We start from the raw sequence: 20119 nt of genomic DNA, 5'->3' as shown, positions 1-20119 counted from the left end.
ACTCCAAGGTGTTCCCCAGGTTTCCTCTCCATTGCTTCAATCTTAAAGCTCTTGTTTAGTAGTTGTTGAAAACAACACTGCATTCGGCCTACATGTTGGGTCTGGGGTGTAGAGACGGTGTGTTCCACTCCAAGATGTTCCCCAGGTTTCCTCTCCATTGCTTCAATCTTAAAGCTCTTGTTTAGTAGTTGTTGAAAACAACACTGCATTCGGCCTACAAGTTGGGTCTGGGGTGTAGAGACGGTGTCTTCCACTCCAAGGTGTTCCCCAGGTTTCCTCTCCATTGCTTCGATCTTCTGGCTCTCGTTTAGTAGTTGTTGAAAACAACACTGCATTAGGCCTACTAGTTGGGTTGGGGCCTTCTATCTGTGTCTGCCGCTCCTTGCTGTTCTCCTACATTGAACAAAGCTGTGCCGCCGGTTTACTACTGTTGCCAATTTTGAACTGCATTTAGAATACTTACTGATTTGGGCCTACTCTCTGTGTCAGCCTCTCATTCCAGTTGTCCTCCACTGAACAAAACAATGCCCCCTGGTTAGTCCTGTTACCAATTTTGAACTGCATTTAGCCCACTTTATTCTTTGGGCCCATATCTGTTTCCCCCTCATCCTGCCCATTGCCCAGCCAGTGATAGATGAGTCTGCTGGTACATTGACCCATAATGCAACATTCCCCGTGCACGCTACACTGCAAGATTGTGACCCTGCTGAAAGTCAGGTCCCCCTTCCCGCATACCATACCACCTTATACGGGGACAAACAGGAAGGTGCAGATGAAGGTGCAGGTTCCTTCATCAGGTGGGGGGAGGAATACTCGTTGGTGACGTCACTGGCACAGGGCCCCTCATAGTACGCAAAAGTGTTGCTGCCGGTGGGAGGCGCCCCCGCCGTGCAAATACACCGCTGTACTTTGAGGGGCCCTGTGCCAGTGCCAACGAGTGGGCCCCCCTTCTTGCTCAGGATCACAGCACTTGCAAAGTTGAAATACTTACCTCTCCCTGCTCCACTGCCGTGACGTGGTCCAGATTTACTGGGCCCACTAATTACTTGAACCAGCCCTACCCCCCACAACTTTAGCCAAATGACCCCCAATTTCAAATGCCTTACAATTATTATAAGCTAAATTAAGATTGACAAGCTTCAGTAACAAGAATGGATGTTTTTGCCATTAAAATGGGCTCTGTACATGTTTTCCTGGCCCCTACTCACTGCCGACTATGCTCCCCCATTGACTTGCATTGGGTTTCGTGTTTCGGTCGATCCCCGACTTTTCGCGATAATCGGCCGATTCCACTCGACTCGACTTTTGAGATAGTCGGGTTTCACGAAACCCGACTCGACTCTAAAAAGGTCAAGGTCGCTCAACCCTACTCCCGACAGTGCTGTGGAACAAAGAAAAAAAGTAATTAATATACTGAAATTGCATGGCAATCTTATTCCTTCTCTGGGACTTCTTTCGTGCAGATTCAGCTTCTATGTCTGCCTTCTTTTGTGAGAAGATGGCTTGTACTTTCATAGTTTCCGCTTCGGCACGTGCTATTATGAGCTGTTCACTGAAGGTAGAGAGTTTTGATGCACTTGATGTGGATGAGTGCAATGAGTACTTTGCGGACCTGGATTTGTGAGATGACACTTCCGACATCTGCACGATTTTTGCTTCTGTTTTGTTCACGATGTTGCACACAGTGCAGTCTCGTTCAGAATTGAGTTGTTGAAAGCTCTGAAGTTCCTTTAGAGTCTCTGGTGTGTTTAGTCTCACCAAGATGGAGGTATATTTCTCACAAGTGTCCTTGAAAGACTGGTATACTAAGCATAATCGTTCCAGGGCACCCTCTGGTGGTAACTCATGAGCTCCAGACATATATAGGACAGTAACTTGATTCAGCACCCTTTGCCAGAAGGAAGATACACTGGAAAGTAATTCACATTTGGCGGTTTCTAAATTGTCTTTGACCTTCCATGTAGGTTTAGTCAAGAGTTTAAATCTTTCAATGAAGGCTGAGTGAGATCCTATGTCTTTATCTTGCTGTTCTAAATCAGGCAGATAATTTGAGATCCTTCCTGTCTTTGCCATTGTACACAGGAATGCAAAGGTGGGGGCTGTTCTACTCCTAGCTACAGAGGAACTCACATACAATGTTGCTGTTTCTAAGCAGCATGGTGTCATGATCTGCTTAGTTCGTGGAATTAGGTAGTTCAGTGGTTAATCTGGATGGCCTCGCTTTGGGATTCTGGGAGGAATCTTATAGGCTCATTGTGGTGTGGGTCCATTCCTTGTCGCTTATACTTTGACCCTTGGCCGAGTGTGTGCAACCCTGTTGTGCCTGTTCTACTTTATGCTTGCCTGGTTCTGATCTGGTTCTGTCCCCGTTTAGACTTCTGCTTGTCCCTTCTGTACCACGCCACCCTCTCTGTGTATGACCCTTGCTTGTCTGATCTGAGTTCCCTTTTCTTCTGTTCCAGGGTCCCTGTAGAATCCTGCATTTATCTCCAGTAGCAGGATGCTAAGCCCCGCCCCCTGTGGTTACATGATCGCAGGTCCTTCTGTTTTCTGCTATCCTCAGCATCTCCTCTCACCACGCTGCTCAGGTCCAATCTGTCTGAGTTTTCCCTGCAGCATCTGACCCCGGTCTCTCCCTCAGTGGGGGTGAGTCACCCTGCTCAGCCGTGGCAGTTCGCCGCTGCTGACAGGATCCTGATGTTATAAGCGACTGCACATTTTTTCTAGTTTGTGGAAAGTTGTATGTATTTTCTGTGCAAATTAGCAGCATGGATCCCCTGCAGGCTTTGGCCGATCAGGTCAAGCATCTAAACCAAATGTTCCATACACAACAGCAGTTGGTGGACACCTTGCAGAGGGCCGTTGCGGCAGGGTCTCCTGGTTCCGGGAGTAGGGACATATCTGTAGTATCCCCTGAATCTCCAGTCAAATTACCTGATTTTTTTTCAGGGGATAAATAGGAGTTTAGGTCCTTCAGGGAGGGATGTAAGCTTTTTTTTTCTTTAAGGCCCTGTTCCTTTGGGGATGAGTTCCAGAGGGTGGGGGTCGTTATTTCTGTACTGCGGGGTGCCCCCCAAGCATGGGCTTTTTCTCTGTCTCCCACTGCCCCAGAGAGAATGACACTCTATGCCTTCTTTGAAGCCTTGGGCCACATAAATGATGAGCCTGACAGAGTACGTATGGCTGAATATATGGTCATGAGTGTGCGTCAGGGTAAACGCTTAGCTGAGTGGTTTTGTGCGGAGTTTCAGCGCTGGGCAGCGGAGGTCTCAAGAAATGATGCCGCCCTTCGGGGCTTATTCTGCAGAGGCCTGTCCAAATGCCTCCAAGATGCTCTGGCCCTCCATCCACCACCTGATACCTTGGAAGATGCCATTACTCAGGCCGTGTGTATGGACCGCAGGCTGTGGGACATCCCTATTCTCTGGCAGCAAAGAGACTGGTGTCGCTCCTGAACCCATGGAGATTGGCACCACTTCAGTCAAAGAGAAGGAGAGGAGACGCCACCGGGAGAAGCAGCTCTGTTTTTATTGTGGGGAGTCTGGTCATTAGAAAAAGGATTGCCCCTCCTGCCCATTGTGGTCCAAAGCGATGGAAATGACAAGGTCTGGGTAGTGGTTGAGGAGGCTGCCCAGACCTGTAGGTACTTTCTTCCTCATGTCCTAAAGTTTTGCTAAGGGTTGAACTGTTGATAGGCAATGTCTACAGCACTGGTGGCCAGTGGTTCATCACTCAACCTGGTCAGCTCTGATGTCGCTTCCCAACACCAGATAGGGACAGTCAGGCTTTCTACACAACTTAAAGTCATGGCCATCGACTCATCTCCTTTTACCCGAACTGGGATCATTTCTGTTTCTGAGAAGTTTGTGTTGAAAATTGCTTCTTCCCATGCGGAAGAGATTGAATGTTTTGTTATGGACAAATTACCCCCATGGCTAGTGCTGGGCATGCTGTGGCTTCAGTGCCATAACCCAGTGATTGACTGGGAATCTGGGGAGATTGTTAAGTGGGGGTCCAAGTGTGCTGTCACCATAAATTAATTTGTTGTGTGAAAATCGCAAAACCTGTTTCTGTGTCTTCTAATATTCTGGAGGGTATTCTGGAGTACCTGAAAGACTTTGAGGACGTGTTTTCTGAGAGTGAGGCTGAGGCATTACCCCCTCATAAGCCATTTGATTGTGCCATCAATCTGATTCCCAGAGCCAAATTGCCCAAAGCTCGCCTGCTCAATCTGTCAGGCCCCGAGTGCCTAGGTATGAAACAGTATATTTCTTAAAGTCTCCGTAAGGGACACATAAGACCCTCAGTTTCCCTGGTAGCAGTGGGGTTTTTCTTTGTTAAGAAAAAAGATGGTGGCCTACGTCCCTGCCTTGACTTTCGAAAACTAAATAAAATTACTGTCAGGAACACATACCCCCCTACCGTTGATTCTTGATCTCTGTAACCAGCTCTCTGGCTCCAAATGGTTTTCTAAACTGGATTTTAGAGGGGCTTACAACTTAATAAGAATTTGAGAAGGGGACAAGTGGAAAACGGCTTTCATTATGTCTGAGGGGTTGTTTGAAAATCTAGTAATGCCATTTGGGCTCACCAACGCACCTGCAGTGTTTCAAAATGTTATCAATCTGGTACTTTCGGATCTCATTGGCCGTTTTGTAGTGGTATACCTTGATAATATCCTGATTTCTTCTGTTGACAGAGTTTCCCATTTGTGGCATGTTAAAACAGTGCTTCAGAGGCTCAGAGAAAGCCAATTGTTCGTCAAACTCGAGAAATGTTAATTTTTTGTTCAGGAATTGACATTTCTATGTCTGATAATTTCACCTCAGGGGTTCGCATGAATCCCAAGAAAGTGCAAGCTGTTGTGAAGTGGGTCCAGCACCTGGACCTTAGGGAACTCCATCGCTTCTTGGGATTCACAAATTATTATAGCAAGTTTATTAAAGGTTTTTCACAGGTGACTAAGCCTCTCACGGACCTCACTTGTAAAGGGGCAGATGTCAGAGACTGGTCTTCGTTAGCTAAACAATCCTTTCTAACGCTAAAAAAATGTTTTTCATTTGCTCCTATCCTGGTCCAACCGGATCATTCCAAACCATTCATGGTCGAGGAGGTGGGGGAGAGCTTGAGCTGGTTGCTGGCTGGGGAATTGTAGCCTTTGCCAGTCCCAGGAAGTCCATCGACTCACTTGTCCATGGACTTTATCACCAGTCTTCCATCATCCCGTGGTAATACTGTAATTTGGGTAGTGGTGGATAGCTTCTCTAAGATGGCACATTTTGTACCCATGACAAGTTTACCTTCAGCAGAGACGCTCTCTAGACATTTCCTGTCCCAGGTGGTACGCTTACACGGAGTCCCTGCTAATATTGTGTCAGACACAGGTACTCAGCTTGTGTCTAAATTCTGGTGGGCCTTCTGCACTTTATGCACTTTATGCTTGTCTGGTTCTGATCTTGATCTGTCCCCGTTTAGAGTTCTGCCTGTCCCTCCTGTACTGCACTGCTATCTCCATGTATGACTCCCTGTCTACATTCTGACTACTCTCTGCTCGACCCTTCTGTACCACGCCACCCTCTCCGTGTATGACCCTTGCTTGTCTGACCTGAGTTCCCCTTTCCTCTGTTCCAGGGTCCCTGTAGCATCCTGCATTCATCTCCAGTAGCAGGACACTAAGCCCCTCCCCCTGTGGTCACATGATCGCAGGTCTTTCTGTTTTCTGCTATCCTCTGCGTCTCCTCTCACCACACTGCTTGGGTCTCGTCTGTCTGAGTTTTCCCCACGGCATCTGACCCCGGGCTCTCCCGCAGTGTGGGTGAGTCACCCTGCTCATCCGTGGCAGTTCGCCGGTGCTTTCCAGAATCCTGATACATGGGCATTGTTTGCAGACTCTATGAAGCTGCTGTGTCTTCACAATTAGCTTGATAGATCCACTATTCTGACTCTTCAAGACAGTATGAGTCTCTAAATCCTTAGCAATCAATCCCTTAGATAACTGTATGATTGTTATACTCGCATGTGATGCATCCTCAGATAGTTCCAACTAATCCACACTGAGAGTATGTGCACACTTTCAGTTTTTTTCGTGTTTTTATTGTGTTTTTTCACAATAAAAACGCTATATAAAATCATTAAAAACGCATACATTATGCATCCTATCATTTAGAATACATTCTGCATGTTTTGTGCACATGATGCGTTTTTTTCCGCATACCTCCCATCCAAGACTTGTCCAGCTGCTACCTAACAACACATACAACAATACTGACCATGTGAAAGAGACCCAAGGGCTATTGTAGCAGAAGTCAATACTGTGGTATTAGTTAGATGCAAAAGAGAAGGAAATGACATATGTAAAGTTAGAACGGATGTAATCTGTGAGAGGGTTTGTTATCTCTTCTAAACTGTCTGGTTAATCCTTGGATTATCCATTAGAAAAGGATTCTGAAGCATACAGTATCTAATCAGAATTATGTATTGTGGCCTTAAAAAGTTGTTTCCACTACTGGACAACCCCTACTTAATCAATTCAGTACTCCAATCTAATATATAAAGCTGAATGTGTGTATGTGTGTATGTGTGTATGTGCGTATATCTGGGATTGGCATCTGCACCGTCGCAGCTACAGCTACAAAATTTTGCAGTCACACGTCTGGACCCTGAGAGCGTCATAGGCTATGATGTGAGGCAAAATTTTAACCCCGCGCGATCCAATTCACCAAACAATTTTGCCCCTATCTACATAATGGGGAAAAAGTGAAAGGAAAAGTGTTGGAGGCAAATTGACAGCTGCCAGATGTGAACAAGGGGGACTTAAAGAATGAGGGCGATGGCGCCAAAGAGTATATACCATACAGTTGCTAAGGTGGGGCCCCGACATGGGATACTCACCACACACGGGATATGAACACACACACCAAATGCACCACACACTACCACGTTGTCACGCACGCACCCAGACTGGTTGGCGCGGGCATACGGGGGTGTGGCCCCACTGGACCACAGACCAAACTTCCCTGGAAGGGGCGTAACTAAGTAGCTTCCTAGGTGTTCGCTGGAGCCTCTGATGGTGAGGTCAGACTTGTGCAATAGGAAGCTACCAGGTGCCACTCCAGGGTGATGTCTGGCTGTGGCTGCTGATCCTACTAAGGAACGGAGCGGGCACGGCTGGCACTCTGGCTGACAGGCGGGCACGGCTGGGACACAGGCAGGCAGACGGGTACAACAGAGACACTGGCGGGCAGGCGGACACGGCTGGCTCTCTGGTAGGCAGGCGGGTACGGCTGAAACATAGGAAGAACCGGTAGGGACCGGTCTGCAGGCAGGTATGTGAAACAGGTTGGAACCTGTTCAGACAGGAGGACTAAGTAACAAGTAGAAGGTGGAACTAAGAGAAGAGAAGGAGAAGGCAGAGCCAAGGGCGGAGCCGCAAGAGGCGGAGCCAAGAGCGGAGACGCTGGAGGCGGAGCCAAGAGCGGAGACGCTGGAGGCGGAGCCAAGAGCGGAGATGCTGGAGGCAGAGCCAAGAGCGGAGATGCTGGAGGCGGAGCCAAGAGCGGAGATGCTGTAGGCGGAGCCAAGAGCGGAGACACTGGAGGCAGAGCCAAGAGCGGAGACGCTGGAGGCGGAGCCAAGAGTGGAGACGCTGGAGGTAACTCCAAGAATGGAGACGCTGGAGGCAGAGCCAAGAGCAGAGACGGAGCCAAGTGCAGAAACACAGGAGGCGGAGCCAGATAGAACCGCAAAGAGCGGAGCCAGATAGAACCGCAAAGAGCGGAGCCACAGAGCAAAGCCAAAGAGTGCGAAGCAAGGTCTGAATGCAGAGCCGCAAGAGTGCGGAGTGTAAGCAGACTGAGAACACAAGGAAAGAAAGCTGTCATGATTCCAATGGCAGGGAATCACAAAAGGACAAGCACCAACGAGCTCTAGGGTGATGGAACCTGAGCTGACCGCGACCCTAAACCTGAACGCACAAATAACAATAGCCGGGGAACGTGCCTACATTGATCCTAGACGTCTTGCACCAGCCGAAGATCTAACTTCCCCTATTAGAAGAAACACAGACCTCTCTTGCCTCCAGAGAAATACCCCACAGAAATAGCAGCCCCCCACATATAATGACGGTGAAATGAGAGGAAGGCACATACACAGTATGAAAACAGATTCAGCAAAATGAGGTCCGCTAAAACTAGATAGCAGAGGATACAAAAGTAAACTGCGCGGTCAGCAAAAAACCCTTCAAAAAACCATCCTGCAATTACTTGAACTCATGTTCCAACTCATGGAACATGAGGAGCAATTACAGCCCACTAGAGCAACCAGCAGCACAGAAACAATTATATGCAAGCTGGACAAGACAAAAATAAAGCAAAACGTGGAACAAGAAAATCAAAAACTTAGCTTGTCCTGAAGATTACTGAAGCCAGAAGCTGAGGAAACAAAACACTCTGATAACCTTGATAGCCGGCGGGGAAATGACAAGAAAGCCCGGTTAAATAGGAAACACCCAAATCCTAATAGAACAGGTGGACACCAGAGACAGCAGAACACAAATCACCCAGTACCATCAGTAACCACCAGAGGGAGCCCAAAAACAGAACTCACAACAGAAAGCAGGGAAGGAAGCCACAGACAAGGAGACTGAGAAAAGACAAAGTACAGACAAGGCAATGGAACAAGACACAGGGACAAAGACACAGGGACCAGGATATTCTGCCTCCTGGAGGGCGGACTACAAGATCAAGGCAATAGCACAGAGAAAAGCTCAGAGGGAGTAACTCAGAGCAAGGCCAGGCAAACTCAGCAGCTAAACACTAACTGAGCTAACACATTGCACAGGCCCAGAGCACAGAGTGGAGCTGCACTATATACAGGAGGCCTCTTGGTAATTGGTCAGGAACTGATTAGACAGATGCACCTGATTCCTATAAGAACCAGAGAGTTCAGGCGCCGGCCCCCTATACACATAGCCATGAAGCATGCACAGAGCAGAGACACAGAACATGGAGCTGGCATGAAACAGAAACCACATCATGGCCTGGAGCAGTGGGTAAGATTGTGTGAGAGATGTGAGGCCATGCTGAGATGCCAGCAGAGATGTTACACACGTGCTTGAACACATATACCACCCTCAGCACACATTTCACCACACATACACTAACCTCGCCACATAAAAGTCGAAACACAAAAGTCGCCGCTCAAAACTCACCACGCGCAAAACTCGCCACATGCAAAACTCACCACATGCAAAACTAGGCTCACGCAAAACTCGCCACACATGCAAAACTCACCTCATGGAAAACTCGCCACACGAAAAACTTGCACACGCGGAAAAATCGCCACATGCACAAAATTTGCAACACATGCAAAAGTTGCCTCACACAAAACTTGCACATACTCAAAACGCACCACACATAAAACTCACCACGTGCAAAACTCGCCATGCGCAAAACTTGCTGCACACAACTTGCTACACTAACCTGTCACATGCAACTCGACACACAAAAAGTTGCTACACGCATGTCGTGACACAAAACTCATCTCACAAAAGTCGCTACATGCATGTCACCACATGCAACTCAACACACACAACTTGACACATGAAACTCGCCCTAAAACACACACGTCTGGTATTATCCTTCAAAAATAAAAATCTGATTAATAAGCAGACAAACTACAAGAGCAACAAATGCACCATATCGGAAATACGGCAGCTGTCAGTCACTTGACCTGTCTATTATGTGTATGTGTGAGCTAATATATACTGCCAGGGGGGAGGGCTTCCTGTTGCCTGGGGATTTAACAGGCTGCCAATTTAGCTTACAAATACTGAGGTAAAAAAGCTGAGCAAATAACATGTGAACGAGGTCTAATACAGGAGGAGATGACACACAGATATATACTGTATACAGGGGAGATGACACACAGATATATACTATACACAGGAGAGATGAAACACAGGTATATACTATATACAGGGGAGATGACACACAGATATCTATAATATAACGCTAGGAGCGTCACTCTGTCCGAAGCCTTTATAGACTGCGAAAGCGCGACGCACCGCACCTGCGCAGTCTGGACCAGAGTGATGCAGCCGAACTTAATTATCCCCCCCATAATATACCAGCCGTGGGGGCTCCACCCCCCTCCCATCCCCTGTGCGCACCCCCCTCCCACCTCCTGTGCGCCCCCCCATGTGCCCCCCCCGCTGTGATTAAAATACTCACCTAGATTCCGTATCCCTCGCCGCAGCATCCTCTTCTGGCCGCAGCTTCTCCTGTATGCGGTCACGTGGGGCCGCCGATTACAGTGCTGAATATGCAGCTCCGCCCCTTTGGGAGGCGGAGCCGCATATTCATGATTTTAATCGGTGGCCCCACGTGACCGCATACAGGAGAGGCTGTGGCCAGAAGAGGACGCTGCGGCGAGGGATCCGGAAGCTAGGTGAGTATTTTAATCACAGTGGGGGGGGGGAAGGGGCGCACCAGGGGGGGTCGCACCGGGGGTGGGAGGGGGGGGACCTGGATCTGCATTTTAAACACTAATATTCATATGTTCCCTGCAGCAAACGCTGCTGCAGGGAACATATGAATCGCGGCTTCAGCACCAGTGGGGGGGGACAGCGTTTAATGTAGCGCTGTCTCCTGCACGGCACACGGACTGCACACGGACAGTGTCCGTGTGCGGTACGTGTTTTACACGTCCAGCACAGCCGCCCCAGCACAGCCACGCACAGCCGCCCCAGCACAGCCACGCACAGCCACCCCAGCACAGCCATGCACAGCCTCCCCAGCACAGCCACAGCCACACACAGCCGCCCCCAGCACAGCCGCCCCCAGCACAGGCACGCACAGCCGCCCCAGCACAGCCACGCACAGCCACCCCAGCACAGCCACAGCCACGCACAGCCGCCCCCAGCACAGCTGCCCCCAGCACAGGCACGCACAGCAGCCTGTTATGGCCGGCAATCAGGCAACACAGCGTGCAGTAATCAGCGCACATACAGAGATCTGGCAATAACCAAAAACAATAGGACGAGCTCTGAGACGTGGAATCTCTGTAGACTGCAGTACCTGATCTATCCTCACACAACTATAAGCAGCAGTGGATTGCGCCTATCACTACCTATGCAACTCGGCACTGCCTGAGGAGCTGACTAGCCTGAAGATAGAAATACAAGCCTGACTTACCTCAGAGAAATACCCCAAAGGAATAGGCAGCCCCCCACATATAATGACTGTTAGCAAGATGAAAAGACAAACGTAGGAATGAAATAGATTCAGCAAAGTGAGGCCCGATATTCTAGACAGAGCGAGGATAGCAAAGAGAACTATGCAGTCTACAAAAAACCCTAAAACGAAAACCACGCAAAGGGACAAAAAGACCCACCGTGCCGAACTAACAGCACGGCGGTGCACCCCTTTGCTTCTCAAAGCTTCCAGCAAAAGTTAATAGCAAGCTGGACAGAAAAAACAGAAAACAAACTAGAAGCACTTATCTAGCAGAGCAGCAGGCCCAAGGAAAGATGCAGTAGCTCAGATCCAACACTGGAACATTGACAAGGAGCAAGGAAGACAGACTCAGGTGGAGCTAAATAGCAAGGCAGCCAACGAGCTCACCAAAACACCTGAGGGAGGAAGCCCAGAGACTGCAATACCACTTGTGACCACAGAAGTGAACTCAGCCACAGAATTCACAACAGTACCCCCCCCTTGAGGAGGGGTCACCGAACCCTCACCAGAACCCCCAGGCCGACCAGGATGAGCCACATGAAAGGCACGAACAAGATCTGGGGCATGGACATCAGAGGCAAAAACCCAGGAATTATCTTCCTGAGCATAACCCTTCCATTTGACCAGATACTGGAGTTTCCGTCTAGAGACACGAGAATCCAAAATCTTCTCCACAATATACTCCAATTCCCCCTCCACCAAAACAGGGGCAGGAGGCTCCACAGATGGAACCATAGGTGCCACGTATCTCCTCAACAACGACCTATGGAATACATTATGTATGGAAAAGGAGTCTGGGAGGGTCAGACGAAAAGACACCGGATTGAGAATCTCAGAAATCCTATACGGACCAATAAAACGAGGTTTAAATTTAGGAGAGGAAACCTTCATAGGAATATGACGAGAAGATAACCAAACCAGATCCCCAACACGAAGTCGGGGTCCCACACGGCGTCTGCGATTAGCGAAAAGCTGAGCCTTCTCCTGGGACAAGGTCAAATTGTCCACTACCTGAGTCCAGATCTGCTGCAACCTGTCCACCACAGAATCCACACCAGGACAGTCCGAAGACTCAACCTGTCCTGAAGAGAAACGAGGATGGAACCCAGAATTGCAGAAAAATGGAGAGACCAAGGTAGCCGAGCTGGCCCGATTATTAAGGGCGAACTCAGCCAACGGCAAAAATGACACCCAATCATCCTGGTCAGCGGAAACAAAACATCTCAGATATGTTTCCAAGGTCTGATTGGTTCGTTCGGTCTGGCCATTAGTCTGAGGATGGAAGGCCGAGGAGAAAGATAGGTCAATGCCCATCCTACCACAAAAGGCTCGCCAGAACCTCGAGACAAACTGGGAACCTCTGTCAGAAACAATATTCTCAGGAATGCCATGTAAACGAACCACATGCTGGAAGAACAAAGGCACCAAATCAGAGGAGGAAGGCAATTTAACCAAGGGCACCAGATGGACCATTTTAGAAAAGCGATCACAGACCACCCAAATGACCGACATTTTTTGAGAAACGGGAAGGTCAGAAATGAAATCCATCGAAATATGTGTCCAAGGCCTCTTCGGGACCGGCAAGGGCAAAAGCAACCCACTGGCACGTGAACAGCAGGGCTTAGCCCTAGCACAAATTCCACAGGACTGCACAAAAGCACGCACATCCCGTGACAGAGATGGCCACCAGAAGGATCTAGCAACCAACTCCCTGGTACCAAAGATTCCTGGATGACCGGCCAGCACCGAACAATGAAGTTCAGAGATAACTTTACTAGTCCACCTATCAGGGACGAACAGTTTCTCGGCCGGACAACGATCAGGTTTATTAGCCTGAAATTTCTGCAACACTCTCCGCAAATCAGGGGAGATGGCAGACACAATGACTCCTTCCTTGAGGATACTCGCCGGCTCAGATAACCCCGGAGAGTCGGGCACAAAACTCCTAGACAGAGCATCCGCCTTCACATTTTTAGAGCCCGGAAGGTATGAAATCACAAAATCAAAACGAGCAAAAAATAACGACCAACGGGCCTGTCTAGGATTCAAGCGCTTGGCAGACTCAAGATAAGTAAGGTTCTTATGATCAGTCAATACCACCACGCGATGCTTAGCACCCTCAAGCCAATGACGCCACTCCTCGAATGCCCACTTCATGGCCAGCAACTCTCGGTTGCCCACATCATAATTACGCTCAGCAGCAGAAAATTTCCTGGAAAAGAAAGCACATGGTTTGAACACTGAGCAACCAGAACCTCTCTGTGACAAAACCGCCCCTGCACCAATCTCAGAAGCATCAACCTCGACCTGGAACGGAAGAGAAACATCAGGTTGACACAACACAGGGGCACAGCAAAAACGACGCTTCAACTCCTGAAAAGCTTCCACGGCAGCAGAAGACCAATTAACCAAATCAGCACCCTTCTTGGTCAAATCGGTCAATGGTCTGGCAATGCTAGAAAAATTACAGATGAAGCGACGATAAAAATTAGCAAAGCCCAGGAATTTCTGCAGACTTTTTAGAGATGTCGGCTGAGTCCAATCCTGGATGGCCTGAACCTTAACCGGATCCATCTCGATAGTAGAAGGGGAAAAGATGAACCCCAAAAATGAAACTTTCTGCACACCGAAGAGACACTTTGATCCCTTCACGAACAAGGAATTAGCACGCAGTACCTGGAAAACCATTCTGACTTGCTTCACATGAGACTCCCAATCATCTGAGAAGATCAAAATGTCATCCAAGTAAACAATCAAGAATTTATCCAGATACTCACGGAAAATGTCATGCATAAAAGACTGAAAAACAGATGGAGCATTGGCAAGTCCGAACGGCATCACCAGATACTCAAAATGACCCTCGGGCGTATTAAATGCCGTTTTCCATTCATCTCCCTGCCTGATTCTCACCAGATTATACGCACCACGAAGATCAATCTTAGTAAACCAACTAGCCCCCTTAATCCGAGCAAACAAGTCAGAAATCAATGGCAAGGGATACTGAAACTTAACAGTGATCTTATTAAGAAGGCGGTAATCAATACACGGTCTTAGCGAACCATCCTTCTTGGCTACAAAAAAGAACCCTGCTCCCAATGGTGACGACGATGGGCGAATATGTCCCTTCTCCAGGGACTCCTTCACATAACTGCGCATAGCGGTGTGTTCAGGTACGGACAAATTAAATAAACGACCCTTAGGGAATTTACTACCAGGAATCAAATCGATAGCACAATCACAATTCCTATGCGGAGGTAGGGCATCAGACTTGGACTCTTCAAATACATCCTGAAAGTCCGACAAGAACTCTGGGATGTCAGAAGGAATGGATGACGAAATAGACAAAAATGGAACATCACCATGTACTCCCTGACAACCCCAGCTGGTTACCGACATAGAGTTCCAATCCAATACTGGATTATGGGTTTGTAGCCATGGCAACCCCAACACGACCACATCATGCAAATTATGCAGTACCAGAAAGCGAATAACTTCCTGATGTGCAGGAGCCATGCACATGGTCAGCTGGGCCCAGTACTGAGGCTTATTCTTGGCCAAAGGTGTAGCATCAATTCCTCTCAACGGAATAGGACACCGCAAAGGCTCCAAGAAAAATCCACAACGTTTAGCATAATCCAAATCCATCAGATTCAGGGCAGCGCCTGAATCCACAAACGCCATGACAGAATACGATGACAAAGAGCACATTAAGGTAATGGACAAAAGGAATTTGGACTGTACAGTACCAATAACGGCAGAGCTATCGAACCGCCTAGTGCGTTTAAGACAATTAGAAATAGCATGAGTAGAATCACCACAATAGAAACACAGTCTGTTCAGACGTCTGTGTTCTTGCCGTTCTACTTTAGTCATAGTCCTGTCGCACTGCATAGGCTCAGGTTTACTCTCAGACAATACCGCCAGATGGTGCACAGATTTACGCTCGCGCAAGCGACGACCGATCTGAATGGCCAAGGACATAGACTCATTCAAACCAGCAGGCATAGGAAATCCCACCATTACATCCTTAAGAGCTTCAGAGAGACCCTTTCTGAACAAAGCCGCTAGTGCAGATTCATTCCACAGAGTGAGTACTGACCACTTCCTAAATTTCTGACAATATACTTCTACATCATCCTGACCCTGGCATAAAGCCAGCAGATTTTTCTCAGCCTGATCCACTGAATTAGGCTCATCTTAAAGCAATCCCAGCGCCTGGAAAAATGCATCAACATTACTCAATGCAGAATCTCCTGGTGCAAGAGAAAACGCCCAGTCCTGTGGGTCGCCGCGCAAAAAAGAAATAATAATCAAAACCTGTTGAATAGGATTACCAGAAGAATGAGGTTTCAAGGCCAAAAATAGCTTACAATTATTTCTGAAGCTCAGGAACTTAGTTCTGTCACCAAAAAACAAATCAGGAATCGGAATTCTTGGTTCTAGCATCGATTTCTGATCAATAGTATCTTGAATCTTTTGTACATTTACAACGAGATTATCCATTGAGGAGCACAGAGCCTGAATATCCATGTCCACAGCTGTGTCCTGAAGCACTCTAATGTCTAGGGGAAAAAAAGACTGAAGACAGAGCTAAGAAAAAAAAATGCTGTCAGGATTTCTTTTTTCCCTCTATTGGGAATCATTGGTGTGGCTCCTTGTACTGTTATGGCCGGCAATCAGGCAACACAGCGTGCAGTAATCAGCGCACATACAGAGATCTGGCAATAACCAAAAACAATAGGACGAGCTCTGAGACGTGGAATCTCTGTAGACTGCAGTACCTGATCTATCCTCACACAACTATAAGCAGCAGTGGATTGCGCCTATCACTACCTATGCAACTCGGCACTGCCTGAGGAGCTGACTAGCCTGAAGATAGAAATACAAGCCTGACTTACCTCAGAGAAATACCCCAAAGGAATAGGCAGCCCCCCACATATAATGACTGTTAGCAAGATGAAGAGACAAACGTAGGAATGAAATAGATTCAGCAAAGTGAGGCCCGATATTCTAGACAGAGCGAGGATAGCAAAGAGAACTATGCAGTCTACAAAAAACCCTAAAACGAAAACCACGCAAAGGGACAAAAAGACCCACCGTGCCGAACTAACAGCACGGCGGTGCACCCCTTTGCTTCTCAGAGCTTCCAGCAAAAGTTAATAGCAAGCTGGACAGAAAAAACAGAAAACAAACTAGAAGCACTTATCTAGCAGAGCAGCAGGCCCAAGGAAAGATGCAGTAGCTCAGATCCAACACTGGAACATTGACAAGGAGCAAGGAAGACAGACTCAGGTGGAGCTAAATAGCAAGGCAGCCAACGAGCTCACCAAAACACCTGAGGGAGGAAGCCCAGAGACTGCAATACCACTTGTGACCACAGAAGTGAACTCAGCCACAGAATTCACAACAGCAGCCCCAGCACAGCCACGCACAGCCACCCCAGCACAGCCACAGCCACGCACAGCCGCCCCCAGCACAGCCGCCCCCAGCACAGGCACAGCCACGCACAGCCGCCCCCAGCACAGCTGCCCCAGCACAGCCACAGCTGCAGCCACGCACAGCCGCCCCAGCACAGCCACGCACAGCCGCCTCAGCACAGCCACGCACAGCCACCTCAGCACAGCCACGCACAGCCGCCCCCAGCACAGCCACAGCCACGCACAGCCGCCCCCAGCACAGCTGCCCCCAGCACAGCCACAGCCACGCACAGCCGCCCCAGCACAGCCACGCACAGCCACCCCAGCACAGCCACAGCCATGCACAGTCGCCTCCAGCACAGCCGCCCCAGCACAGCCACAGCCACGCACAGCCACAGCCACGCACAGCCGCCCCCAGCACAGCCGCCCCCAGCATAGCCACAGCTACAGCCACGCACAGCCACCCCAGCACAGCCACGCACAGCCGCCCCAGCACAGCCACGCACAGCCACCCCAGCACAGCCATGCACAGCCTCCCCAGCACAGCCACAGCCACACACAGCCGCCCCCAGCACAGCCGCCCCCAGCACAGGCACGCACAGCCGCCCCAGCACAGCCACGCACAGCCACCCCAGCACAGCCACAGCCACGCACAGCCGCCCCCAGCACAGCTGCCCCCAGCACAGGCACGCACAGCCGCCTCAGCACAGCCACGCACAGCCACCCCAGCACAGCCACAGCCACGCACAGCCGCCCCCAGCACAGCCGCCCCCAGCACAGGCACAGCCACGCACAGCCGCCCCCAGCACAGCTGCCCCAGCACAGCCACAGCTGCAGCCACGCACAGCCGCCCCAGCACAGCCACGCACAGCCGCCTCAGCACAGCCACGCACAGCCACCCCAGCACAGCCACGCACAGCCGCCCCCAGCACAGCCACAGCCACGCACAGCCGCCCCCAGCACAGCCGCCCCCAGCACAGCCACAGCCACGCACAGCCGCCCCAGCACAGCCACGCACAGCCACCCCAGCACAGCCACAGCCATGCACAGTCGCCTCCAGCACAGCCGCCCCAGCACAGCCACAGCCACGCACAGCCACCCCAGCACAGCCACAGCCACGCACAGCCGCCCCCAGCACAGCCGCCCCCAGCATAGCCACAGCTACAGCCACGCACAGCCACCCCAGCACAGCCACGCACAGCCGCCCCAGCACAGCCACGTGCAGCCATCCCAGCACAGCCACGCACAGCCGCCCCCAGCACAGCCACGCACAGCCGCCCCCAGCACAGCCGCTCCCAGCACAGCCACAGCCATGCACAGCCGCCCCAGGACAGCCACGCACAGCCACCCCAGCACAGCCACGCACAGCCGCCCCCAGCACAGCCACAGCGACGCACAGCCGCCCCCAGCACAGCCGCCCCCAGCACAGCCGCCTCCAGCGCAGCCACAGCCACGCACAGCCGCCCCCAGCACAGCTGCCCCAGCACAGCCACAGCTACAGCCACGCACAGCCACCCCAGCACAGCCACGCACAGCCGTCCCCAGCACAGCCGCCCCCAGCACAGGCACAGCCACGCACAGCCGCCCCCAGCACAGCTGCCCCAGCACAGCCACAGCTACAGCCACGCACAGCCGCCCCAGCACAGCCACGCACAGCCGCCTCAGCACAGCCACGCACAGCCACCCCAGCACAGCCACGCACAGCCGCCCCCAGCACAGCCACAGCCACGCACAGCCGCCCCCAGCACAGCCGCCCCCAGCACAGCCACAGCCACGCACAGCCGCCCCAGCACAGCCACGCACAGCCACCCCAGCACAGCCATAGCCATGCACAGTCGCCTCCAGCACAGCCGCCCCAGCACAGCCACAGCCACGCACAGCCACCCCAGCACAGCCACCCCAGCACAGCCACAGCCACGCACAGCCGCCCCCAGCACAGCCGCCCCCAGCATAGCCACAGCTACAGCCACGCACAGCCACCCCAGCACAGCCACGCACAGCCGCCCCAGCACAGCCACGCACAGCCATCCCAGCACAGCCACGCACAGCCGCCCCCAGAACAGCCACGCACAGCCGCCCCCAGCACAGCCGCTCCCAGCACAGCCACAGCCATGCACAGCCGCCCCAGCACAGCCACGCACAGCCACCCCAGCACAGCCACGCACAGCCGCCCCCAGCACAGCCACAGCGACGCACAGCCGCCCCCAGCACAGCCGCCCCCAGCACAGCCGCCTCCAGCGCAGCCACAGCCACGCACAGCCGCCCCCAGCACAGCCACGCACAGCCGCCCCCAGCACAGCCACAGCCACGCACAGCCACCCCCAGCACAGCCACGCACAGCCGCCCCCAGCACAGCCGCCCCCAGCACAGCCACGCACAGCCACCCCCAGCACAGCCACAGCCACGCACAGTCGCCCCCAGCACAGCCACAGCCATGCACAGCTGCCCCCAGCACAGCCACGCACAGCCATAGCCACGCACAGCCGCCCCAGCACAGCCACAGCCACGCACAGCCGCCCCCAGCACAGCCACGCACAGCCGCCCCCAGCACAGCCACAGCCACGCACAGCCGCCCCCAGAACAGCCACGCACAGCCGCCCCAGCACAGCCACGCACAGCCGCCCCCAGCACAGCCACAGCCACGCACAGTCGCCCCCAGCACAGCCACAGCCGCCCCCAGCACAGCCACACACAGCCGCCCCCAGCACAGCCACAGCCACGCACAGCCGCCCCAGCACAGCCACGCACAGCCACCCCAGCACAGCCACAGCCATGCACAGTCGCCTCCAGCACAGCCGCCCCAGCACAGCCACAGCCACGCACAGCCACCCCAGCACAGCCACAGCCACGCACAGCCGCCCCCAGCACAGCTGCCCCCAGCATAGCCACAGCTACAGCCACACACAGCCACCCCAGCACAGCCACGCACAGCCGCCCCAGCACAGCCACGCACAGCCATCCCAGCACAGCCACGCACAGCCGCCCCCAGCACAGCCACGCACAGCCGCCCCCAGCACAGCCGCTCCCAGCACAGCCACAGCCATGCACAGCCGCCCCAGCACAGCCACGCACAGCCACCCCAGCACAGCCACACACAGCCGCCCCCAGCACAGCCACAGCGACGCACAGCCGCCCCCAGCACAGCCGCCCCCAGCACAGCCGCCTCCAGCGCAGCCACAGCCACGCACAGCCGCCCCCAGCACAGCCACGCACAGCCGCCCCAGCACAGCCACAGCCACGCACAGCCGCCCCCAGCACAGCCGCCCCCAGCACAGCCACGCACAGCCGCCCCCAGCACAGCCACGCACAGTCGCCCCCAGCACAGCCACAGCCATGCACAGCTGCCCCCAGCACAGCCACGCACAGCCACAGCCACGCACAGCCGCCCCAGCACAGCCACAGCCACGCACAGCCGCCCCCAGCACAGCCACGCACAGCCGCCCCCAGCACAGCCACAGCCACGCACAG

The sequence above is a fragment of the Ranitomeya imitator genome, chromosome 6, assembly GCF_032444005.1.
Source record: "Ranitomeya imitator isolate aRanImi1 chromosome 6, aRanImi1.pri, whole genome shotgun sequence".
Classification (NCBI taxonomy): Eukaryota; Metazoa; Chordata; class Amphibia; order Anura; family Dendrobatidae; genus Ranitomeya; species Ranitomeya imitator.
Note: the sequence above shows the minus strand (reverse complement) of the source record.